Here is a 26,623-nt window from a genome sequence, read left to right on the forward strand (position 1 = left end):
CTTCTTAGAATCCTGCTACCATCATGAGAACAAGCCTACTCTAATCTGCTGGAGGATAACAGGACAGACCAAATGTCCCACCACAGGCCACCCTAGGGAACTCAGTCAAGAGCACCAACGCCACCTTCCTGACCTGCTGCTGAATGCAGACTCATAAATGAGTCCAGGCAAGACCAGAAATACTGCCCAGCTGACTTACAGACTTGTTTTAACAATAAAGGTTTGTCTTAAACCACCAAGTTTTAGAGTACAAGTAAAACCCTGAATTGCAAGTAACTTGGTCTGTGAGTGTTCTGCAACACCAGCAAACATTTCTAATAAATTTTAAAACAAGTGATGTCTTGCAATTTGAGTAGTAGGTGACACCGAATATCACATGATCACAACTGAGCCAATGGTTCTTGAATTTGCTTTGCTATACAAGTGCTTTGGATTATAAGCATTTCCAGAACAAATTATGCTCACAAACCAAGGTTTTACTGTAGTCTATTACACAGTAACAGCACACTGATACAACTCAATCCTAAAGAAACCAAATTAAATTATTCTTATCCCTAGAAGGGTTTTTATTTTTCTTAAGCATTTAAAAAAAATTTTAATGTTTTTTTTGAGAGAGACAGAGCATGAGTGGGTGAGGGGCCGAGAGAGAGGAAGACACAGAATCTGAACAGGGGCTTAAACTCACGAACTGTGAGATCATGACTTGAACCGAAGTTGAACACTCAACCAACTGAGCCACCCAGGAGTCGCTAGAAGAGTTATTTTAGATTAACAATTGACCTCAATTTTTGAAGGCAAGGAAAAAAGAGACATAAAAGTCTCTTTTACTCTTTTATTAGCAGTGACTCTACAAAACATCTTGTGAGTTTGTCAATTTCAAGAGACATATAAACTGAGCAAAATCCTTTTTACAAGTAATGTTACCAGTCAACTATTATTTTTTGTGAAATTCTGTTGCTAGACAGCTTTACTAGATATAACCATATAATGAAAATTTTCAGGGTCCTCCAAAATGATCTATGAAAACTATTAACGAGCAATCTGCTATCTTACCTAACATCCTTTTTCCGATTTATGTTAATGGCACCCTGACTGCCCATTAATAAAACACTCTTCACTCAACTGTTAAAGTGGCACCATAGGCCTCCGGACTGAGGGATGAACAAGTGGCATCCAGGCTGATGAGAATTCCTCAGGCAGCCACAGCAATTTGTTCATAGATGAGGAGGCAGGCCAGTGTGGGAAATTGGGAATCCTCCCCAGGATGTTTCCAAGTACTAGGAAAGATACACTCTTCAGTGGAAATAACAGCCATGAGAATTATGTATGTCAGAGCAGCCAGCAGCATCTCTGCCACATCACAACATACTTAGTAATGAAGCCACCATAGAAAAAACCCAAGCCAAAAGCTTTAATCATTACCACAATGACACTATATGCACCCATCAATCCAAACATTCTCGAAATAACTGTAGTAATAGCAGAATAGTAAATAACTTATCAATCCTCCTACTGAAGTACCTACTAGAGAAACTGAACAAAATATTTAAAAAACTATCAACCTGAAGGCACCAAAAAGTTAACACAACAGTAAAGAATGACCTGGCCAAGATCCAAGATGGGATGGAAACCTACTGATACAAACGCAGCATCCAAGGATGTTTCTTTGCCTTGGGGGTTTTTACCAATACAGATGAGGCAGCTGAGAAACTGATCATAATTTCTGACGTTGTTTTAGAGCTAAGGGGACCAAAACAGGAATGCAAGGTTCAGAAATGGTGGGAGCCATACTGAATACTGCCTGCTATTAAACTGAGACTCCAAAGGACTAAACTCTAGTGAGCCAGAAGTAAACAAGTCCTTGCATGTACTGCAGCCCTACCTAAAGACTTTAGTTGAGCAAATTAAAACAAAAACAAACAAACAAACAAAACAAACTCAATCCCTAAAATTTAAATAAAGTAATCCCAGATTGCTGGTCACCCCAGGTGAGGCACAAGCGAACAAAAATTATCTCTGGAAAAAGATAATACAGAATTATTATCAGATTTTAGGCCTGGAGAAGCAGCTGAAAATAGAAATAGAAATTTAAGTGAGAGAACTAGCAGTGAGAGAACCAGAGAAGTAGTGAAAAAATTATCAGCATAAACTTTGCTAAATCACCAGATGACTGATGAACGAAGTATGTAAAGAGAACTGCAGGGGTCAAGGGAAAAAAATCTGGCAGAGGCCAGTATTTTTACACTTGAAAAACAGAGCTGTACTACTGATGCTTTTTCAACAGAGCGCATTTCTCAAGTGTGCACCATTTGGGCAACAAGAAGGTGAAGCCTTACAAGGCTGAAGTGCCAGAGGACAGAACCATAGCCCAGGAGAACAGATGAAAACTAGTGGAATCCCTAGAAGAAAACCACAGGGCAAGCATCAAAACCAGACTATAAACCTCACCCAACAAATCTCAGAAAAACACCAACAGAAACTGGAGTCACTAAAACATGTTAATATAATGTCCAGTTTTCAAGCAAAATTATATCCTACACAAAGAAAGAGGAGATTGTGATCCATACTCAGGAAAAAAAGGGGAGTCAATTGATCCATTTGGAAACTGGCAAATGGGAACTAAAACCACTACACACTCTCTAAAATGACTAAAATTAAAGATTAACAATATAAAGTGTTGGTAAAATTGAAATGCAAAAGTGTTGATGAGATTGTAAATTGTTACAAAACACTTTGGAAAAAAAGTTAGTATCTTCTGACATTAAACATAAATGTACCCTAAAACCAAGCTATTAAACTCCTGGATATTTACTCAATATAAATGTGTGCATGAGTACACGAGGAGACATGCACAAGTAAATACATAGCAGCATTATCCATAAAAGCCTAAAAAGCCTAAAAAGTAGAAACAATCCAAGTTTCCACAAATAACAAAATGGATAAATTGTAGGATATTCATATAATGTACTGTACTATACAGGCATACCTGACAAGCAGCATGGGTTCAGTTCCAGACCATCACAATAAAGCAAAATAGTAAAGTGAGTAAAATGATTTTTTGGTTTCCCAGTACATATAAAAGTTATGTATACACTATACTATAGTCTATTAAGTGTGCAATAGCATTATGTCTAAAAAAAGTACATACCTTAATTTTATATTATATTATTTTTAATATTTTATTGCTAAAAAATACTAACCATTTTCTGAGTTATCAATGAGTCATAATCTTTTTGCTGGTCTTGCCTCAGAGTTGATAGATGCTGACTGATTAGGGTGGTGGCTACTGAAGGTTGGGTGGCTGCGGCAATTTCTTAAAATAAGACAAGTTTGCCACATCAAATGAGTCTTCCTTTCATGAACTATTTCTCTGTAGCAAGTGATGCTGTTTGAAAACAATTTAGCCACAGTAAAATTTCTTTGAAAATTGGAGCCAGTCCTCTCAAACCCCGCTGTTGCTTTATCAAGTTTATATAATATGTAAATCCTTTGTTGTCATTTCAACAATCTGCACAGCATCTTCACCAGGACTGGAGTGCATCTTTAAAAAGCACTTTCTTTGCTCATCCCTATGAAGCAACTCTTCACCTGTTCAAGCTTTATCATGAGATTGCAGCCATTCAGTCACACCTTCAGGCTCCACTTCTAGTTGTCTTGTATTTCCACCACACCTGAAGTTACTTTCTCCACTGAAGTCATGAACCTCTCTCCAAGTCATCCATGAGGGTTGAATTCAGCTTCTTCCAAATTGCTGTCCATGTTGTTATTATGACCGCTTCTCATGAATTATGAATGTTCTTAATGGCATCTAAAATGGTGAATCCAGGTTTTATTTTTTTATTTTAGAGACAGATAAGAGAGAGTACGCACGCAAGCAGGGGAGAGGTGCAGAGGGAAAGACAGAATCTTAAGCAGGCTACAGGCTCAGTGCAGAGCCCAATGCAGGGCCCGATTCCATGACCCTGGGATCATGACCTGTGTTGAAATCAAGAGTCGTATGCTCAATTGACTGAGCTACCCCAGCGCCCCTGAATCTAGGTTTTCAATTTACTTTGTTCAGATCTATCTTTGGAATCACTATGGCATCTACAGTCTTACAAAATGTACTTTTTAAACAAGACTTGAAATTACTCCTTGATCCATGGGCTGCACAATGGATGTTGTGTTAACAAACATGAAAACAACATTCACCTCATTACACATCTTTGTCAGAGCTCTTGACCAGGTGTATTGTCAGTAATATTTACAAAGAAATCTTTTTTCCTAGGAGTAGGTCAAACAGTAGGCTTAACATAGTCAATGAAACATGTTATAAAAAGATGTGCTCTCAACCATGCTTTGTTATTGCATTTATAGAGCACAGGCAGAGTAGATATATGTAATTCTTAAGGGCCTTACGATTTTTAGAATAATAAATGAGCACTGGTTTCACCAGCTGCATTAGCCCCCAACAAGTCAGCCAGTTCTTCGACGTTTTGAAGCCAGGTAATGGCTTTTCCTCTCTAGCTATGCAAGCCCTAGATGGCATCTTCTTCCACTAGAAGGCTGCTTTGTCAATAATGACAATCTGTCGTTTAGTGTAGCCACCTTTGTTAATTACCTTACCTAGATATCTTCTGAATAACTTGCTGCAGCTTCTATATCGGCGCTTGCTGCTTCACCTTGCACTTTTATGTTCTAAAGAAGGCTTCTTTCTTTAAACCTCACAAACCAAAATCTGCTAGCTCCAAACAGTTTTTCTGCAGCCTTTCACCTCTCAGCCTTTCCAGAATTGAAGAGAGGGATTTGCTCTGTAATTAAATGCTCTATCCCTGAGCTATCTCCCCTGAAGGGCCTTGCTCTGGATAAGGCTTTGGCTTAAGGGAATGTTGTGGCTGATTTGATCTTCTATCCAAACCACTAAAACTTTCAACCATATCAGCAATAAGGCTGTTTCATTTTCTCATTATTCATGTGTTCACTGATGTAGCACTTTTAATTTCTTTCAAGAACTTTTCCTGTGCATTCACACATTAACTGACAAAGAGGCCTAGCTTTCAGTCTATCTCAGCTTTTGACATGCCTTCCTTACTAAGCCTAATCATTTCCAGGTTCTGAGTTAAAGTGAGAGACGTGCAACTCTTCCTTTCACTTAAAAACTTAGAAGCCATTGTAGGATTATTAATTGGCCTATTTTCAATATTGTGTCTCAGGGAATAGGAAGGCTCAAATAAAGGAAGAGAAACGGGAACAGGCAGCCAGTCAGTGGAGCAATCAGAACACAACCAACATTTATTAAGTTTACCATGCCATGGTGGTTTCTGGCACCCCAAAGCAATTATAGTAGTGACATCAACAATAACTGGTCACAGATCATCGTAAGAAATATAGCAATAAAATGTGTGAAATGTTGTGAGAATTACCAAAATGTGACACAAAAACATGACGCAAAGCAAATGCTGTTGGAAAACTGGTGCTGACAGACTTGCAGATACAGGGTTGCCACAAACCTGAAATTTGTAAAATAAATAAATAAAAAAAAGCACTTGCAAGGCTCAACAAAGTGTGATAAAATGAGGTATGCCTGTAGAGCAATGAAACTGAATGAACTACAATTTTATGTGAAAATATAAATGACTCACAAATAATGCTGAAAAAAGCCAAGATCCAATTATGCAAATTTCATTAATAGGAAAAAATAAATACCTTAAAAATGTATTTTTAAGTAATAAAAATATAAAACAAAAAAGTGACTACATAAAAGGTGGGATGGTAGCCTCCCAAAGACAAAGGGGAGGCTGATTGGGAGGAAACAGAGTGGAAGGAGTGGCAATGTGTTAAATTCTTGACTAGGGGTTAAGAAGGTATGCACTTCTGAATTCTAAAGTTGTACATTTTTACCATGTGTTATTCTGAGTATTTTTTTCCACATTAAAAACATTACAATATTAAAAATATAGACATTTAAGGCTTTGAATTTTCCCCTGAGTAAAGCATTGGCATTATACTAGAGTATTTTGTTTCTACTTTAATTAAAATTATACAAATACATTATTTTAAGATTTCAATTAAAGCTTGTTATGAAAATCAAGACTACCCACCACCCCTTCTCTAACCGTCCCTCCCCTACCCCTGATTTCTAAACAATGTAGTTATACTTGTATGTGGATTTTTCACTTTGGATCTGACCGAACCTTACATGAGAAAATGAATTAACTCCCTGTATTCCTTCTATATTTTCTAAAACCTCCTCAAAGCCCTATTGAGGATGGCTAGCTGAATTTTTCACAAAAGTGTAAAAGCAATTCAACAGAGAAAAAAATGTCTTTTCAACAGTTGGTGCTAGAGCAACTGAATATACAGACAGAAGAAAAAAGAGGATACCAACTTAAATCTTACACTCTATACCAATATTAACTCAAAATGGATTATAGATTTAAACATAAAATGAAAAACTATTAATCCTGTAGAAGACAGAAAAATCATCAGGATCTAGACCTAGAAAAAGAGTTCTTAGAAATAACACCAAAAGCATGATCCACAAAAGAAAAAACTTGATAAACTGGACTTCATCAAAACAAAAATCTTTTACCCTTCGAAAGATCCTGTTAAGATGATTAAAAAGTGACAGAGTTGGAGAAAGTATTTGTAAACTACAATAACAAAAGACTGCCATCTAAAACAGAATACAGAACTCTCAAAACTCAACAGTAAGACATAAGCAAAAATATCAAAATAAGGACATTTGAAAAGCATCATCTCCATTAAACCAAGAAGAACACTGGCAAAAATAGTGTCAACATTTTCCAAACTAGAAATTAACCAAAGGCTCGCAGCAATCTGGGGAGAATTTATTCAAGAAAGATAGCTATATTTTAGTAAGACCAGCAAACTGTGGCATTTTTATTTTGCCCTATTCCCAGCCTCCCACTCCAGCTTTATAGTAGTTTTGAAAGTCAACAGTCCACAAACCTGGTGAAAACTAACAGCCTGGCAGCTCTATCAGGGGGGCAGAAGAAGGTGGACTGCCTCTACTACTACATTCCCAGAGGACTGTCATTATTTGACAGTCTGGTGGTTTCCTGGAAGACCACACTCCCAAAGCTATCTTAATTTGACCTCAGAGCTCCCTCCATGCAAAACAAAACAAAACAAAACAAAACAAAACAAAACAAAACAAAACTTTGCCCCAAGGGTATTTGTCAAAAACTATCAGAGGCAATTGTTTCATATTGCAGCTGACCAAGGCAGTGGATAACACTTGAGACAAACAATAAGCTAACCAAAAGAGCTTAAAAAGAAAACTGGGTGCTTCGAAAAGTTCCAAAATATTCCTGAGAATCTAGATGGTCATATGTAAGCACACGTATGTGCACATGCTCAGGAAAAAACTGAGAAGGCCCTAAGCACTCACCTCTGGCTAACGAGAAGCTCTACACAAGCAGCAAGTTAAGAGTAAGGCAAAGTTACAAAATTCTCTTCTGAATGCTGAAGGCCCCAACACACACAGACCTTCTAAACAAAAACTGGGAGACTCACTGATTCCAGGTATTTAAGGACACCTCTGTTGAATTATTAGTTGAACACTAAGCTCACTGAGTAGAGACTTCAGTGGTCACCCATATTAAAGAAAGCAGATTTTACTCAATTCACTTTTGTTTATTATATTAGTTCAGAATAAACAAACAGAAACAAACAGTAATAACAACAAACACTGGGGAGGGGAGAATATCTGATTATCAAAGCTTCCACATTATTAAAAATTTAGTTTTCAACAAAAAAACAGTAACACTTAAAAAAAAAAGACTTAAAAGAAAGAATCGTTCATATACATGGGAAAACAAAGACAGTCAATATAAAGTGTTCAAGGAAACACAGACATTAGACTTAACAACCACATTCACAAATCGCTTATTTTAAACATGTTCAAAGAACTAAAGGAAATCTATGTCTAACAAACCAAAGGAAAGTTATGAGATAGATGTCCCACAAATAGAAAATATAAATAGATATATATCATGATAAAGAATAAAAAAAATTCTGGAGTTGAAACGTAAAAAATTTTAGTAAAATTAAAACTTCACTAGAAATTTTCACCAGATTTGAACAGGCAGAAAAAGAAATCAGTGAATCTGAAGATAAGTCAATTGTGATTAACTTCTCTGAAAACAGAAAGAAAAACAAATCAAAGATTAAAAAAAAAAAAGAGAGGAGTCTAAGATACCTGGGGGACACCATTAAGCATGTCAACATACACATAATGGGAGTCCCAGAGAGAGGGGGAAAGAGGGGGAGAGAGAGAGAGAGAGAGAGAGAGAGAAGTGAAAAGGGCAGAAAAAATATCTGGGGTGCCTGAAAGGCTCAGTTAGTTAAGCGTCTGACTTTTCATTTTGGCTCAGGTCATGATCTCATGGTTTATGGGTTTGAGCCCATGTCGTGCTCAGTACTGACAGTGTGGAGCCTGCTTAGAATTCTCTCTCCCTCTCTCTCTGCTCCTCCCCTACTTGCTATCTCTCTCTCTCTCAATAAACATTAAAAAAAAAAAAAAAACCAATATCTAAATAAATGACTGAAAAGTTCCCTAAATATTAACCTAACATCCAAAAAACCCAATGAACTACTATAAATAAACTAAAAAACCAAAGAATCCTGAAATAGCCAAGAGATAAGTGACTTGTCATGTATAGAGATCCTCCATAAAATTAATAATTTCTCATCAGAAACCATGGAAGCCAGAAAGGCAAAGGGAAGACATATTCAAAGTACTGAAAAAGTAATACTATCAACCCAGAATTCTTTAACTACTTTTCAAAAAATGAAGGCAAAATTAAGACATTCACAGATAAACAAAAACTGACAGAACTGGTTACCAGGAGACCTAATATACAAGAAATACTGAAAGGTGTCCTTAAGGCTGAAATGAAAGGACGCTAGACCATAACTTGAATCCACCTGAAGAATAATGAGCACAGTAAAGGTAGCTAGGTAAGTAAGTATTAAAGATACAATATAAAATATACATAAAATATATAAAATTTAGAACATTAAATAACTTTTAATTGTGTAACTTTTTTCTTCTGATTTAAGAGACATATAGAGACATAATTTGCATGAGAATAATAGCACAAAGGACAGAGAAGAAATGGAGCTATACAGGAGAAAAATTTTTGTATATTATTGAAATTAAGTTGCTATTAATCTGAACTAGATTGAAATAAAGTTATTAATTGCAATTCCCAGGACAACCACAATGAAAAAATATATAGTGAAAAAAAACTAATAAGGGATTTAAATGGTACTACAAAATAATCTATTTAGAACAAAGGAAGGTAACAGTAGAGGAAAAAAGAACAACAGAAAAAAAACCTTAAGACAAACACAAAACAAGTAACAAAATAGTGGACATAAATCCTCCCTTATCAGTAACTATATTAAATGCAAATAAACTTGACGTTCCAATCAAAACGAAGTGACTGACAGAATGTGTAAAAAAAGACAACCCAATTATACATTATCTAAAAGAGATGATACACCGTAGGTTCAAAGACACTTTTGATTCAAATAAACTGCAAGTAAAAGGATGGAAAAAGATATACTAAGCAATCTATAACCAAGAAAAAGAGCTGGAATGCTGGAATGGCTATACTCTTTTTTTTTTTTTTTTTTTTTTTTTTTGAGAGACAGAGGGGAAGGGGTAGAATCTTAAGCAAGCTCCACACTCAGCACAGAACCTGAGACAGGGCTCAATCCCATGATACTGGGATCATGACTGAGCGAAAATCAAGAGTTGGACACTCAACTGATTGAGCTACCCAGGCACACCAGGAATGGCTGTACTCTTATCACACAAAATAGACATTAAAAAAAATGTTACTAGAGATGACAAAGAAGGACATTTTATAATGATAAAAGGGTCAATTCATCAAAAATTATAGATCAGCTATAAACAAATACTCCTAAGAATAAAGACTCAAACATATGAAGCAGAAACATAAAACTGAAAGGAAAAATAGACAACAGACAAAAACAAAAATAGTTGGGAGACCTCACTTCCAATAATGGATAGAGGCAGACCAAAAAAAAAAAAAAAAAAAAAGCAAACAAAACAACACAAGGAAACAGAAGACTTTAACACTATAAACTAACTAGACTTGACAGGTACAGGATTCTCCACTCAAAACAGCAGAACACTTCCTTCTCAAGTGTACATGAACATTCTCCAGTATAAGCTATATGTAAGGCAATAATACAAGTCTCAAGAACTTTAAAGGAATAAAATAATACAAAGTATGTTCTCCAAACACCAGGGAATGAAAGTAGAAAGCAGTTACAGAAGGAAATTTGGGAAATTAATATGTGGAAATTAAGCAACAAACTCCTAAAAAACAAGAAGTCAAAGAAATCACACAGGAAAATTATAAAATACGTTAAGATTAAAACAAAAGCACAACACACCAAAATTTAAATGATGAAGTGAAAGCAGTGTTTAAAGGGAAATTTATAGCTATATATGCCTACATTTAAAAAGATCTCAATTCAAAAACCTAAACTTTGACCTTAAAAAAAAACAGAAAAAGAACAAACTAAACCCAAAACAGGCAGACGAAGAAAATAAAGATTACAGCATAAATAAATGAAACAGAGAACAGAAAAATAATACAGAACAATCAATGAAACCAAAAGTTGGTTCTTTGAAAACATCAATGAAGTTTACAAGCCTTCAGCTAGGCTGCCAAGAAAAAAAAAAAAAAAGACAAATTATTATAATCAAGAATGATAAAGGGATCATTACTACTGGTGTTATAATAAAAATGATTATATGGGAACATTAGGAACAACTGTATAGCAACACATTAAATAACCTAGATAAAATGGACAAATTTTTAGGGGGAAAAACTACTGAAACTGATTCAAGAAGGGGTAGAAAATCCAAATAGCATTATAAGTTAAAGAGATTAAATAAGGAAAAAATTTACCAAAAGTAAACCAGGATTAGATGGATTCTCTGGTACAATCTACCTTTAAACCAAACGTTTAAAGAATTGACACCAATCCTCCACAAACTCTTCCTCAAAAAAGAAGAGGAAGGAACATTTCCTAATTCATTTTATGAAGCCATTATTACCTTCATACCAAAACCAAGACATCACAGGAAAAGAAAACTACATATAAACGTCCGTTTTGAATAAAATCACAAAAATCCCCTCTATTTTGTGTGCATGCACACACACGTTTCTAAAGACATACCATCTAGATCCTCTTTGCTTCTCGTTCCAATCTAAATTAATAACTCTCAGACCTGCTGCACAGCCACACTCCTTGGATCTCCCTTCACCATTATTTTAGGTATGCATTCTTTTTACTTATCTCCTGTACTGGATCCTATTTCCTGGATAATCCCTCTTTTTGATTTACCTCATCATTTTGATAAAGTCCACGTCCTCTAGTAACTTCCTGAGATACAGTGCAATTGAAATAAATATTCCAACAACCTCATATGTTTCATAACTTTAGCCTACTCCCACACTTGACAGCTTGGCAAGGTATAGAATTAGTTTGGAAATACCTTTCCTTCAAATGCTTTGAAGGCATTATTCCATTAACAATTACTTTCCATTGTTACTGATTCCTAATCCCTTTTATATGCTTCAAACGTGAAAGCTCTTAGGAACTTCCTTTTATTTCTAATGTCTGAAATTTCACCATGATGTACTTTGACGTGGGTTCTTCCCCCCTAGTCACTATGCGGAGCATTCCGTGCACCCTGTCAGTGTGAAAACCCAAGTTTTTTGTTCACTTATTAATTTCCTCCACACATTTTTTCCCCCATTCTGTAATTCTCATTTTTTACATGTTGAATTCACCAAGTATGATCCTCTCATATTCTTACCTTCTACTTTGTATCTCTTTTTGTCCTGCTTTCTGGAAGATTTCCTCAACTTTATCTTCCAACTTTCTACTAAATATGTAACATTCTAAATTTCTAGCTTTTCTATTAATGTCATATCCTGTACTTCCAATCCTTCTATTATTTCATATTCTAAATGTCTAAGAGCTTTTCTTTGTTTTCTGAGGATTCTTTTTAAAGCAAGCATCCTTTCTTGCTTCAAAGATAGAATTTATCTTACTTCCAAACATATTCCAGTAACTTTTTTTCTTCTTGAACTGTTTCTATTTCTTTCTCTTTCATACTGAGGTTATCTTCAAATGATCCTTAATGTCATATTTGAAAATGAAACATTTAAAGGCTGTCTATAAAATGCGTTAATGGGTAGGTGTCATTGTAGGATGTGGACCAGTCTGGGCCATTTCTCTGGGTGAATCCACATCTGTTATTATCTGTTGGCCTTTTTCCCTGATCATTAGTTTGCTATAACAGGATTAATCTTCCAACCTCACATCTGGAGTTATAAGCCTGACACCCAGTATTCTCAGGACCAGTAGAGAAAAAGAGGCTGGGGAGGATTCCTGGATGTAGATTTCTAGTCAATACTATTTAGTACGACACCCTTAACCCAAGCTGTGTGTAGAGTTCTCCAGTACAGAGAAGAAACTTGAGGGTAAGAAACCCTCTCCTGGTACCATGAGTGTTGCTTATTTTTTATTATAGACTTTTGGACAATTCTTTCAAAAGTACCTGAAGCTACCAATTTCTGAAGAACCCCAGGATCTACGGCACCAGTTCTAGGCCTTCCCCCAAAATAAGCAGAAAATTCAGTTTTCTCAGATCTACAAAATTAGTTACTACGTGTTGCTTTTCAGCCTCCAGAGTTTTCTGTGATCAACTTTTCAGTTTTCTTTGTCCCTGACACCCTATGCCTTTAAAAAAACAAACGAAAACCACTATTCCAATTCTAGTAGGGATAGCAAAGTAAATGAAAGTTTTTTAACCCATCAATTTTAAATGAATATTAATCTCATCTGTTTTTTCATGTCATATACTCATTGTTGTTCATTTCTAAATAGTACGAAATTGAAGCTTAAATCCCAACAGGACACAGTTTTCATCATCCAAGCAAGTAGTTAACATCATTTTGGCTTTAATATCTAGTTTTATTGTTTAATCAAAAAAAAAAAAAATACTGGCCTACGCCATTCCTCTTATTTAGAACCCCAAATTCTCTTTGAAACTCAAAACACGATTTTTTAAAAAATTCACAGGAATTTGAAAAGAATGTCGTATTCTCTGTTTGGAACAAAGGTTGACATACGTCTTTTAAATAAAATCTATTGCTATTCAAATCTTCATATCCTTAATTTGTTTATTTGATCTATTAATTTCTGAGAGGTAAATTAAACTCTCTTAAAAAGACTAGTGTTACTAATTTCTCTAAAGAAACATTACTTCATGTTTCAATGCTGTTTATCACACACAATTCCAAGCTGATAGAGTTTAGTTCTAACTTTTTATTAATTAAACAATTTCTTTTTTCACTCATTTTACTCTAGAAAAGGTTTTATCCTTTGCTTGATATTGATGAACTTGTTTTAGTATTTTTGCCATTCCTTTGTTTTTTTTTTTTTTTAACTTTATTTATTTGTTTTCAGAGAGAGAGCATGTGCACACTACAGCACGCAAGTTGGGGAGGGGCAGATGAGAGAGGGAGAGAGAATTCCAAGCAGGCTCTGCACTGGTAGTGCAGAGTCTGATATGGGGCTCTAACTTGTGAACTGTGACACCATGATTTGAGCCAAAATGCAGAGTCAAACGCTTAACAGACTGAGCTACCCAGGCACCCTGCCATTCCTTTATTTTTAATGATTTAGATTTCCTACTATGTCTTAGATACAACTCATAAAACTACACACCAAAAATTTTTAATCCAATCTGCAAAGGCACGGAGTGAGGAGGACCAATTCCTGTTAAATTAAGAAAAAGCTGCTGGAAGGCTATCAGTTAATCAAACTTGACAGGGAGTTGGTAAGTCTTGGAAAATAAGATGAACCAGGAGGAAGGTGGACAAGCAATATCACACTAAAGGACATCTTCTTAGGATGCCATTTCTACCACTCTTAATGGCAGAGTCACCATTAAGGCATTCAATGCCATAGCACAAGATTTTTGATCCCATCATAGCCACAAATTATCTCTATCTCCTCCACCTCTTTTCTGTATGAGCTTTTCAGTAGGTTCAATGTATACAGAATAGTCAATCTGGCCTTTCAAACTGCAGCCTCTCCTCAAGCATGTGATGATTTTTCATTGCTTCTCAGCTTACGTAGACCCAAGCAGTGCACAAAGGTGGAAATATGTCTATTTCTAAGAAGTTTCCAGGCACAAATGGGTAGAGACAGGGAAATATTTAAGAGGTTCAGAGGAGGGCTTTCCTGCAAGCTTCCTGTTCTCATATCAATAGTTCAGGATAATCAGAGAAGAGTGAATAGTTCTACTGTCATCCCATCTCACCCATACTCTTTATACCAAAATACCAATTTCAGAAATGATGGATGGATCTCTACTTCCAGTGACAATAGGTGACAGCCTATTCTCTTTTACTTTAGTTGATGTCTCAACAGGTAACCTGGACACAGTCAAATGTACTTGCCTATTTTATCATGTTGCCAGAAATCTCACTAACTTCTTTACTGAAATTAAGTCTTTATTAACTGTGAGAACAGTTAAAATGTAAATTTGTTAAACTAAGACTAACATACTACCTTAAGTTCCTAGGCTCTATAAACTCCCAAATTCTGTTCCATTTAATAACTCTAAAAAAGGGAAATAAAAAATTTTAATTATTTTACTTCTAAACTTTTTCATATTTTTCTAATTCTTTTCTTTTAAGAATAATTTTGGGGCACCTGGGTGGCTCAGTCGGTTGAGTGTCCGACTTCGGCTCAGGTCACGATCTCGCGGTTTGTGGGTTAGAGCCCTGTGTCGGGCTCTGTGCTGACAGCTCAGAGCCTGGAGCCTGCTTCAGAGTCTGTGTCTCCCTCTCTCTCTCTGCACCCCCCACCCCCACCTCACACTCTGTCTCTCTCTCATTCAAAAATAAATAAACATTAAAAAATCTTTTTAAATAAAAAAACAAGAATCTTACTATAAGACACAGTATCCATTCCATTTAAACACCCTTAAAAACCCCAATAAAGACAAACATCTTACATCTTAAATATCAAAAAATGCTACTGCTCAGAGGGAACTATAAGGATTATTTTTTCCCCTACCAACACACTGTGTTCTTCTCAACTATTCCTAAATTTTGAAATAAGTATTTATTTTAAAACAAATTTAAACACTGGTATTCCAGATTATTAATTTTATTATCTATTTTCCCACCAACTCCTATACCAATCAGACTGTCTCTTAAACCATGTCTAAAATATACTATTATAACTCAGAATACAACATTACAATTACAAGCTCTTCTTAATATTCAAGTAATTTTTTTTTTAGTTCAAAGTACTAGCAATTCAGAAAATACCACTACAGCATAACTTCCTTGGGTGTTACTTCGTTTTCAAACCAAACTTAAAAGCTCATCAGTTTTTTAATAGAACAAGGTGAATGTATCCCAGTTAGTGTTAATAATTTATTTGCAAATTGTGTGTCCAAGTAAATTTATTTTCAATGAGACAATAAAAGTGTTCCATTCTTATTTTAACTTTGCATGACAAACAGGAGCCACATAGTTCACCACTTGCTTGATTTTAAAACTACCCATCCTTACTCTTCCCTCTCACCCACCAAGATAATAACCTCCAACTGGCCTTCCTGACTTCAATCTCTTCTCCAATCATGTTCTATCTGGCTGCTAATCTTTCTTTATTTTTATTCATTTATTTCTGTTCAGTGGCCTTAAGGAGTATCCCTTATCTCTAATTTCTAATCCAAACTTCTTTAGATTCCCCCAGCTCGGGCCACATCTTATCAAATTTATTCTTCATTACATTCATTTAAAATAGACTCTATTTTGAGTAAGGGAAACGCTTACATTCCACAATTTCCATCTCTGTGCTTTTTTAACATAACTATTGCCCTACCTCTCCACCAATATTCCTTCCCTCTCCACCAATCTTCATACCACTTCTTCAAAACCTAGATTAGAAAAATATTTTTGCCAAGGAGCTTAATTAATTAGTCCAGTCTTACTAGATACCATTCATTTTATTTTCTGTCAACTCAGTAATTCAAATGCTTCATTATTAAGTGCTCTTCAAGTTGTGTCTTAAATCATAAGTTCTTCAGAACAGGAACCATATCCTTTACTCCATACATTAGCATTCTTACCCTAGTAAGATACTAAGTGAATTCTGTATAATAACTACCCCAGTGAAAACAAGCAAAGGTTGAAGAACATACAACCACAAAAATAAGGTTTTTCTGCATACAAAAAAAAAATCCAATCTCCCAAAACTAAATACAAATATAACATTCATTTTCATCAAAACAACACAAAAACATAGAACATACCCTTAAAAATATTTTTTTCTATCTGGAGAAGTCAGCTCTTAAAGCTCTTAAGGCTGTTAATTAATAACATTCTAGTTGTTTTTGTTTGTGGTTTTCTAAATCTGGCCCAAAAGATATTATATAAAGTCTTAATATTTTGTAGATAATAACCACACTTTTTCAATGTCTAATCTAACCAATTTGCTTTAGCCTTCTGTACTTCATAAATGCAAAACCTACATAAGAGAAGTTGATATATAAGGTTTTATTTCAAGACAACTATAAAATTCTTAGGGCTACAGTATATTAAGCAAACTTACTACATATTTAAAAAAAACAAAACTTTATATATTCTCATTCCATAAGTTCAAAAGCATTCATAATCCAAATGTTAATGAGAAAGTATTTTCATGTCCACTTCTGTACAAATTTACGAAACGTATCTGTTCTTCAAAACTAGGCATACTAGGATGTAAAGATACATACGTTTCAACTTTATAAAATACATATTTGAGAAATAAAAATATTTCTCCCAAAAGCACCAATTGTTGCAGTAGTAAACAAGGCTTCTGCTGCTCAGTATTTATAAAAAACAATGTTGTAACCATTAATTCCGTTTGAAAAACAGAACTGATTCAAGCATTAGAAGTCAAAATCATGATGAATAATTCCACTTCAGTTTTCATTTTGTAAAGTGTCTCTCATGGATTTTAACCATTCAAATGTTTGTGTAACTGTCCTTAAGGTAACATTCTAGGTTCTTTACACATAAATAAATGTCAAAATCTTTCAGGTTAAGAATGCATACTTAGCTGTAAACAGAAGTACACCAATTTACTCTTATCCCTACAATCACAATCAGAAACACTCAAATACCTTATTAAGTAACCTGCAATGCCTGAAAGCTAACTTACATAATGCCTAGAAGCTACTATTAAAAAGGTTCCAAAAGACCTCTATATTAGGAGGCAATCCAAGACCTCCTCTACCTACTTCTTGGCTATATGCCTAGAGAATACTGTAATGAAAGCAAGCCAGATAACTATGTTATCTGCAGAAGCAATTCAAATCTCTGCATTCTAAACAAATTTCTAGTCATAAAACTACCTTCTGAAGAATCAATATTAATGAAAACTAAGAAACACCTCTCTGATCTTGATATAAACCACACTGGAAAAAAAAAAAAAGTAGAGCTATGGTACCAACCATCTATCATCTGATTACCTCCAAATTCACATAATGCCAAACAAGGACAGAAAAGACAGAGATTCAAGCCATCAACTCTCACTACCCTTGGAAAGGAGGACAAATATGCCACAATCAAGTTCAAATATAAGCTAAACTTATTTATGGTGATAGAGACCAAAACAGTAGTCACTTTTGGAGGGGGAATTGGAAATTTTTTCCATATAGAAAATGTTTACTGTCTTTATCTGAGAAGTCGTGTGTGTATGCTTCTATGAAAAATTTCACTGAGGTGTAGTCATAAGATGTGTGCACTTCACTGTATGTAAGTTATACCTAAATAAAACATATAAAAATAACTTACAAAAAATGGTCAAATCTAAAAACCTTTTCTCAATTCAATTCCTTTTTGATCATTCTCCATCATACGGCTAATCAGAGAATACCAATATTCCCTAAGCACACTTTTTTCCCCTTAGAAGACCTACAAGACTTTGTGAGTACTCTTCTGCATTTTTCCTGTTCTGCCTCATGTGTGTGTGTGTGTGCACGCGCATATTTGTGAGAGAGAGAGAGAGAGAGAGAGAGAGAGAGAGAGAGAGAGAGAGAGAGAGAGAGAGAACGTAAGCAGGGTTGAGAAGGGCAGGGGGAGGGGGGTGGGAATCCCAAGCAGGCTCCACACACAGCATGGAATCCACCACGAGGCTTGATCCCATGACCTTAGGGTCATCACCTGAGCGAAAATCAAGTCAGAAGCTCAACCAACTGAGCCACCCAAGTGCCCCTTGTTCTGCCTCATATTAACTCACTTAAACATTAATTTGATATTAACTGCTCATGTACAAGACATGATTAGGCACCCTCCAACATACAATATCTCATACACACACATCCCCCATACTAAACAAATTCCTTAAACTAGATTCAAGTCACTCTATTATCTGATTTCAAATTATGTCTCCTATTTTAATTCCCATCACTTTACAGATTTGTTCTCCAGCAGACTCTTTTCTTAGCTACCCTTTAAGGCTCATTTCAATTCCTACTTTATCCTTTCTCCATATGTGTACAGAACTAACTATATCTGCACTGTCCAATACAAAAGCCACATCGCTACTAAGCACTTGTAGTCCGGCTAGTCTGAATTGAGATGTGCTTTAATTACAGAACACACACTTCTGATTCTGAGACCTGACGTGAAAAAAATGAATGCAGAATAGCTCAATTATTGGAATAATGTTTTGAATATACTGGGTTAAATAAAATACATTAATAAATTTAATTTTACCTATTTCTTTTCATTAAAAAAATTTTTTTAATGTTTATTTATTTTTGAAAGAAAGAGAGACACAGAGTGTGAGTGGAGGAGGGACAGAGAGGGACACACAGAATCTGAAGCAGGCTCCAGGCTCTGAGCTGTCAGCAGAGTCCGACGTGGGGCCCGAACTCAAGAACCATAGGATCATGGCCTGAGCCCAAGTCTGACACTTAACTGACTGAGCCACCCACGCACCCCTCTTTTCATTTTTTAATATAGCTACAGAAAAATTTAAATCACATTTGTAGCACAACAACATATTCCTACTGGTCAGTGCTGCCCTGTACAATTTATTTATAAAAGCCCCACAAATTATATTTAAATATATGTCATCCACCCAATTAAAGTATAAGAATTCAGTATTTTCCCTTTTATAAAGGTTATTACATTAGGAATTACAAATAGTAACCAAACAAAATTAAGTGCCTATTTAATTTTAATATCACTTTTTAAATATTTCTAACAGGGAAACTTACAGCATTTCAAAGTATAAAAATATAGGAAAAGTTGTTTTCACATGCCTAAACTGAAAATGTCATCACATTTTACATATATCCAATTTTGAGTTAAATGTCTCACCAGGTAGATATTATTAAACCTGTAGCATTTCTAATCCCAAAGAGTATTAGTTCTGATTAACCTTCATTATTTTTCTCCTTGGTCACTCAGTAAAGAAAAAAGGCAGTCTCCACTTTGACCAATATCATTGTACCAATATCCAGCAGCCAAGACAAAGAGCCTTTATATGGTGGTATGAATAAACAATGTGGGCAATATGACACCGCTTAAAATAAGAGTAGGCAGAAAAATGCTTTTATAATGTTTTATAAGTAGGAAATAAAACTTACAAATTGTATAATTAGGTTAAAGTACAGATAGAAAGGAGGGGAAAGCACAGTAGAAAGATTTCATCTATAGAATCAAGATATACCTAAGATTCAAACTTGGCTGCTGTACTAATTACTATCTACATGACCTGAGTTTGAGTTTGTTTCCTTGCATATAAAACGGGAATATATACACCAAACATTATTATAAGGAATACAGAGTAGATGCTTAATGTTGGGCTCATCGCCCTTAACTTTAAAAAAAAATTTTTTTAATATTTATTTTTGAGAGAGAGAGAGAGAGAGAGAGAGAGCGCGCGCATGAGCAGGCGAGGAGCAGAGAAAACAGGAGACACAGAATCCAAAGCAGGCTCCAGGCTCCAAGCTGACAGCAGAGAGCCCAGCAGAGAGCCCGATGTAGGGCTCAAACCCACAAACCACAAGATCATGACCTGAGCCGAAGTCAGATGCTTAACTGACTGCACCACCCCGGCGCCCCTCATCTCCCTTTCCTTTAATACTAATGATTATATAATGGTGATAAGAAATGGGTGACTTTTCTCTCCTTCATTTTCCAAACTGCTGAAAATATTAAGCATATCTGAAACTTCTAACTTTTCATGCTCACACCTCTCTGCCACATGAACTTAAAATTACTTTTACTAGCTTTTAAATAAAAAGCTTAAAATCTATGTTGGTGGTGGGGGACATAGGTGGTAGAAGAAAAATTAAAGATACAAGTAAGTTCAAGACCATACCAGCCCAAATACAAAACAAAGTATGGAGAGGAAAACAGCAAAAGGAAATGCTGTTTGAGGAAATTCCCCTGACTCAGACAAAGCAACAAAATGATAACATACCTCTCCTCAATCTAGCTGCTGTTGAAGCTATTCTCTCTTAGCTGGGGTTTAAAAGTATATTATATACAAATACATACAGCCACTCACCCTCTTCCCGCCACTAATGGTCAAAAATTTAAAGGACAGTAAAGAAATTCAGAATGTTTTAACCAAGATAAATCAACACATTGGCTGGGAAACAACTTCACATTAAAATGCACTCATTCCCAAGTGCATTTATTCATCAGCTGACAGTACTAAAAGGGAATGTGCTCCTGAAATACTGAACCTGGTTAATAGCTTCTGCTGCTAGAACTGGAGAAGGCACACTTTGATGCCTACATCTAACTTCCTTTATCAACAACCCTCCCTTTGTAGACATGGGTCTAAAAAAGGAACGCTAGCAAAAGTATGTAATTCCAAATCACTCGCAGGTGAAAATTTCAAGTTATTATAAAAAAATTAAACAATAGTAGTAACTATTACTATTATTATAAAAGCTAACATTTGCTCAGCACCCATTGTGTACCAGAAAGCTAAGGACTTTACATGAATTATGTAATGTAAACTTTAAGCCTCTATGAAGATTATTATTGTTAAATCCTCTTGCCTAATGCTCACAGAGCTAGATTTTTTAAAGCAATCTCTATGCCCAGCGTGGGCCTGAACTCACAACCCTGAGAGCGAGTCTCAAGAGTCACATGCACATGCTCTACTGACTGAGCCAGCCAGGTACCCCCACCACAGCTAGATTTTAACCCCATCAGTTTTACTTCAAAGCTTACACTTTTAAACCTTAGCTCATCTTATCTCTTTATTCATATACAATTATAAATGCAACTATGATTTCCTGTGTGTGTATATATACACATTTGTCTGTGTGTGTATGTGTGTAATACTCAGCAAATCAACAGTAAGCAACGGGCAAGGCTTTTATCCACCTTCACAAACCATTCAACAAACAAATGGCCATCATTCTCTTTCCAATAAATGGTGTTTTGAAAATACTAGTTATATTATCATCTTCCTCAAGAAACTGATGAAAAAAATATGCATTCAGCTTTCAAATAAAAGGATAAACACCACAGAAGAAAGGATAAAAGTGTTAATCTTTTATAAAAGATAGATAATTGATAGAATACAGATAAACATGCTTTGTAAACTGTAAAGTACTTTCATCCTAACACTTCGTTACATTTTTTTTATTTTAAATTACTCATTTCACTCCTGACTTATTTAAGTTTCTGGACTTTGTACAAAAAGTCTTTTAAAAGCTTTTAAAAGCTGTATTTTCAACTTCAATGAAAGACATACATACTAAAGGCTTAATACCTAAAATCATATTTATCACTCCAACCAACTTCAACTGTACCACAATCTAGACTAATAGAATTAAATTACAAGGAAAAAACCACTTATCTATACTTTTCGCAAAGTTACTTACAAGATCACAGTTCCAAGAATCCCAAATGAAATGGGAAGGCTACAGCTTGCAAACAGAAGAGGTAAAGCAAAGATTAGTAGAGGGAGAGTATAAAGGAAATATCTTAGAAACACTAATCTCAATCCAGCCTCACTTTCCTCCATCCAGAAGTGTGCACTGCTGCTTCTGTCCTGGCATGCTTCTTTTCTTCCCCCTGAGATCCTCTGCTTTTCTCCTCCTGGAAAGTTATGTCACAGGACTTTTTGTTTTTCTTGCTAACATTTCTCAATTGTCAAAGGATGTCCTATCTTGAATCTTGTCCTTGAAAAGGACAAAAACATAGTATCTCCCCATAATTAAGAGTTCCTCCTAAATTCAAAGATAGTAACTCCATAGTTCAAATTTGGCAGATCTTAGAAAAAAATTAACAGTAGAGCAACTACGACCCTAGAGATGAGAAACACCCTTTTCATGGAGACCCCCACCTTCCTGAAGAAAGACCATGAATTTAATTTGCTATTCTACCTTCTAGGTCTCAAGTGATCTTTACACTTGTTTTTAAGAGAAGAACAGAAATACTTCAGCCAACCAGCAGGGTGAGCTAGTGCTAGAATCAGATTGATTACTGTCAATTTTCTGAAAATTCAAAGATGTAAATGGTCTGTAATATTAAAAGCAACTATTTCTCTCTATTAACAGACAATACATCTAGAACTGCCTTAATCGTTGCTGTATCTCATAACTTTGTAAACATTTACAGATTCCATCTACAAAACAGTCTTTATTGGGATTAATGATAATAAGTGTAAAAAACTAGAGCTCATTTGAATACCTACCCAAAATATCATAATTGCTATTCTTTATGCTCATGTTTTATTGTATACAGCTATCAATTAAATTAAAAACACCTTTTTAAAAGGACTGGTATAAAATTAGGACTGGATAATTCAGCATACCTATTTCTGAATTCAGGGCAAACTGCTGCCTTTAAGACTGCCTGAAAAGCAATCATGAGAAAAGCATTCCTACAAAAATAAGATCCACTCTTTTCCTTTGGTCCCACACCCTGAGAAGAGTCTAAATAGGTAACCCTAACACTAACAGTATGTCTGGGATAAACCCGATCTTTTCTGACAACCAATCTGTCTAAATTTTAGGTATCCTCACCACTTCTAGTGACTGTCCTTGAGTCTCTCCTCTTCTCATGCTACCCAATACAGTCTCAATTCAACCACACCAAAACTCTTCCTCATATAACTTGAATAACAAATTAAAACTGCAAAATATTTAAGGTTTGCAGATAACACTCACTTTGTAATTACTAATAATCTGAGAATAATCGATTTATCACATGACTAAAATGTAATTAAATCTACTCAAGTGTTGAAAATTAAGAAGCAGTTCTTAGAAAAACCAATAATTTAAATGTACCCTAAATGACCAATAAAAGCTTTAAAACCTCAATATGATTTAAAAGTTTTTGTTATATTTGATATCCAAAGAAGTTAAAGAACTGAGGGATCCCACCATAAGTGATTTTGCTACTTTTGAATTTCCTAACAGATCTTACAGATCTACTACTATTCAGTAGTAGTAAATCTTAAAAAGTTGCTTTTAACAAGGGCTAATCTGTCATGTCCATTCACCCAATAAAAAAGCTACCATTACAAAATGAAGGCACTCGCATTACTGTTTTCAGCATCGCATTTCTTATGTAATAATTTGTAGTAATGGCAATTACTTCAAATCTTCCAAGAAGTTCATCAAGCTGTTTTTTTGTTTTTGTTTTTTTTAATTTCTGGGTCAAGACTGCTTTTTGAAAACCTCACAATTCAAAAGCAACATTGGCCCCAAATTATCTGAAATGTCTGTATTTTGTATCTGAAATTATTTCACTGAAAGTCACTTTCACAACTGTATCACCATGTTAATTGAAACTTTTTAACTTATTGTCACAGAAGTTCTCATTAATATAATAGTATCTAATAAGTGTTTTCAAGCACACTTATTTAAATGTTTTATTTTAACCATTAGCTGCAGACAGTCACCTTTTCATCCCACCAACGTGATCAACGAAAAGAGCAATGAGGTAGAAGTTGAAAAGACAATTTTCCATTATTCACTAACTTAATCATACTTGGTCCTTAATATATTATAAAACAGTGGGTAAAACTAGGTGTTCCCTGAGATTCCTTCCACTCCAAAACCACATGATTCAGTAATACATTTTGCCAATGTCGATGTATCTCCTATTCGTTAATACAGTAAGAGTGTTCTCTATTAAAAGATGAAAAGTTAAAAGGGGAAAATCTGTATCTGAAAGAAGCAAGGAAAATGAAAGTTTTAAGTCATATTAAAAAATTCAAATTTTAATTTGAACAGAGATCTAAAGTTAACAATCCAAATGTGCTTTAACCCTGCAATCACATAACTTACTCTTGTTAACGTGACCTGGCCAAAACATTAGTTGTTTCCAAATTCTGTACTTCAAACATTAGTTAATACCAATATACAAAGTATGAGGTAGCCGTAAGTGCAGTGTCACTTTACAATTCTAAAATCCACACTACAGAGGTTTTAACAGGGATATACATATCACTGCATCAACAGTGGTCAAGCCTTCATGTTTCACCTATTAAAATGTCAAAATTCTAACTTCCTCATAAAAACTAATTTTTTCTCACCAAAGCTACCAAAGCAGTATTACTGCCATCAACTTCCCTGGATACTTACACATGACACTGAAGGCAAACAGCAGGTTTCCTTTGAGTAACTTGAGTTGTCTATTTTTTGAAATGCTTTCCTTCTTCTTGGACCAAAGAAATGTAACTAAACTACTGCAGAGAGGCAATATACTATTAAGGCAAATCTAATCTATCATCCAGATGCAACAAGCCTGGCATTAGTCAGAACTAGCCAGAAGAGATGATGGTGTTTTGGTATTCCTGTTGTAATTATTGACTTGTATACAAAACAGGACCATCATTTAGGCCCCCATTGTGTTTACCCCCTTGTTGAGTACTTCTCAATGACCACACAAAATTTGAAGTCTAGACATGAAAGTTTTATAACAACTAAATTTATGTCAATGTTACTTAGGCAGTTCAAGGAAAGTTTTCCACTAATGCTGCTAAACCATGGATGGATCCCAACACGAGAGTCGTCTGTGGAAGTCTCGTAACAAGAAACCTTTAGCTCCACCACCTAAGTTTCCAATCACTGAGAAGGGTCTGGGACAACTCATCTTCAGGTTCACGGGAGAAGTGGAGCACACCTGCTTTCCTCTGGCAGAGATTAAGCTCCCAGGGACACAAAGGCCAGGGAATCAGACCTGGAGAAGCAAAAAGCTTTAGCTGGACACCCACCAAGCCCCTGGCAACCCAAACACTTTGGGCGATTTACCTCTTGCTGTTACTTCCCAGGCACCTAGCGGCATAAGATCTTGCAGAACAGGGGGAGGGGAGGTCTATGCGGTCCCGGTCCCACGTAAGGGGAGGGGTGTGTGCAGTTAATGCCAGAGCTGGCGCTTCTGGCCCAAACCGAGCAGCCCCGGAGAGGGGTTGGTGACTGCTCTCGGACCGCCCCGTTACTCAGTGCGTTGCAATGGCGACCGCCAGGCTCCCCAAGCCGCCGGATCTCGGCCCCTTCCCCCTACTGCTCACTGGCTGCTCGGCTTCATGTGACTAAACAAAACCCCCAAGTCTAGTGCCCAGCTCAGCCCCTTTGTGTCCGCTACCGGATCCTCCGACGCCGCCGCGGAAAGGTTCCCCCCCCCCTTACCCACCCACTCTCCGCCGAGTCCCGCCCCGCGGCGGCGGCCGCCGCTCACCTCAGGCTCCGCCGCCCCCCGCGGCCGCCGCGGCCGCCGCCTCCCCGAACCCGGGGCCCGGGCTCCTTGTGTAGCACCAACTCCGCCTCCTCGGCCGCCGCCGCCATCTTAGCCTGTGCGGCAAAACGCGTCCTTTTGGATGGCTGGGACCCAGCCTAGGGCGTAGCTCCCCGGGCCCGAGCGCCGAAGGTCGGGTCCCCCAAGTTCTTCCGCCACCCTCAATCCCGCCGCCGCCACAGCCCAGAGGCCCGAAACCCACTCGAGTCCCGGAGAATCCGACCAAATAACCCCTGAAACTCACAGTTTGGTGCCGTGTGCGTCAAACCGGGGCGACGTTGGGAGCGCGCGGCGTCCCCGCGTCACACGCCGCTCTGTACGCTACTCGGCTCCAACGGCCCCCCTCCGCTCCCCGCTTTTCGCCTCCGGCCCCGGTTCCCACGGCGCAGGCGCGCTGCTTTCCCGCCTCTACCGAGCTGCGAGCCGCGGGGGCGGCCAGCGAGGAGTTCTAGGGCGGCTTTGCTCTGGTGGAGCGCCTGGGCCAATTAGGCAAACGGGGGCAGCAGAAACAGTGCACCACTGTTCTCGGGTGCCAGAAACCAAACAAGGTCACCTCCCCCAGCGCTGACCTAATCACTCTCAAGGAGGTTCCCGCCCCAAAGTAGGCACGCTCCAAATATGGTGGTGCCCAAACTCTGCAAGACCCAAGCACTTAGGCAAGCCTAGGCCCTTTAAGGTGGAACAGGCCCGTATTTGATTTCCATAATCACTAGAGTGCCAAAATTCCTTTTCTTGTCCTACTGTTGATGAAAAGAGCAAAGGAACTCAAGATT

The 26,623-nt window shown here is 36.7% G+C and overlaps 1 protein-coding gene across 24 annotated transcripts in view; it reads right to left on the reverse strand.

Annotated features, from left to right (window-relative positions):
• ZNF644 (zinc finger protein 644) overlaps nucleotides 1-26,393 on the reverse strand; it is a 128,709-nt gene extending 102,316 nt beyond the window's left edge. For 4 of the 24 annotated variants that reach the window (XR_006221690.1, XR_006221687.1, XR_006221689.1 and 1 more), the window contains exons 1-3: nucleotides 26,095-26,392; nucleotides 21,986-25,295; nucleotides 3,201-3,808 (exon numbers count right to left, since the gene is read on the reverse strand). The gene's annotated coding sequence lies outside the window, so the exon portion shown is untranslated. Of the gene's footprint in view, nucleotides 1-1,123; nucleotides 1,294-3,200; nucleotides 3,809-5,402; nucleotides 6,021-21,985; nucleotides 25,296-26,094 lie in introns of those variants that run through there. The other 20 variants (XR_006221691.1, XM_042997843.1, XM_042997841.1 and 17 more) reach the window with 18 other exon arrangements.
• Between the last annotated feature and the right edge of the window lie 230 nt (nucleotides 26,394-26,623).

The sequence above is a fragment of the Panthera tigris genome, chromosome C1 (assembly GCF_018350195.1).
Source record: "Panthera tigris isolate Pti1 chromosome C1, P.tigris_Pti1_mat1.1, whole genome shotgun sequence".
Taxonomy (NCBI): domain Eukaryota; kingdom Metazoa; phylum Chordata; class Mammalia; order Carnivora; family Felidae; genus Panthera; species Panthera tigris.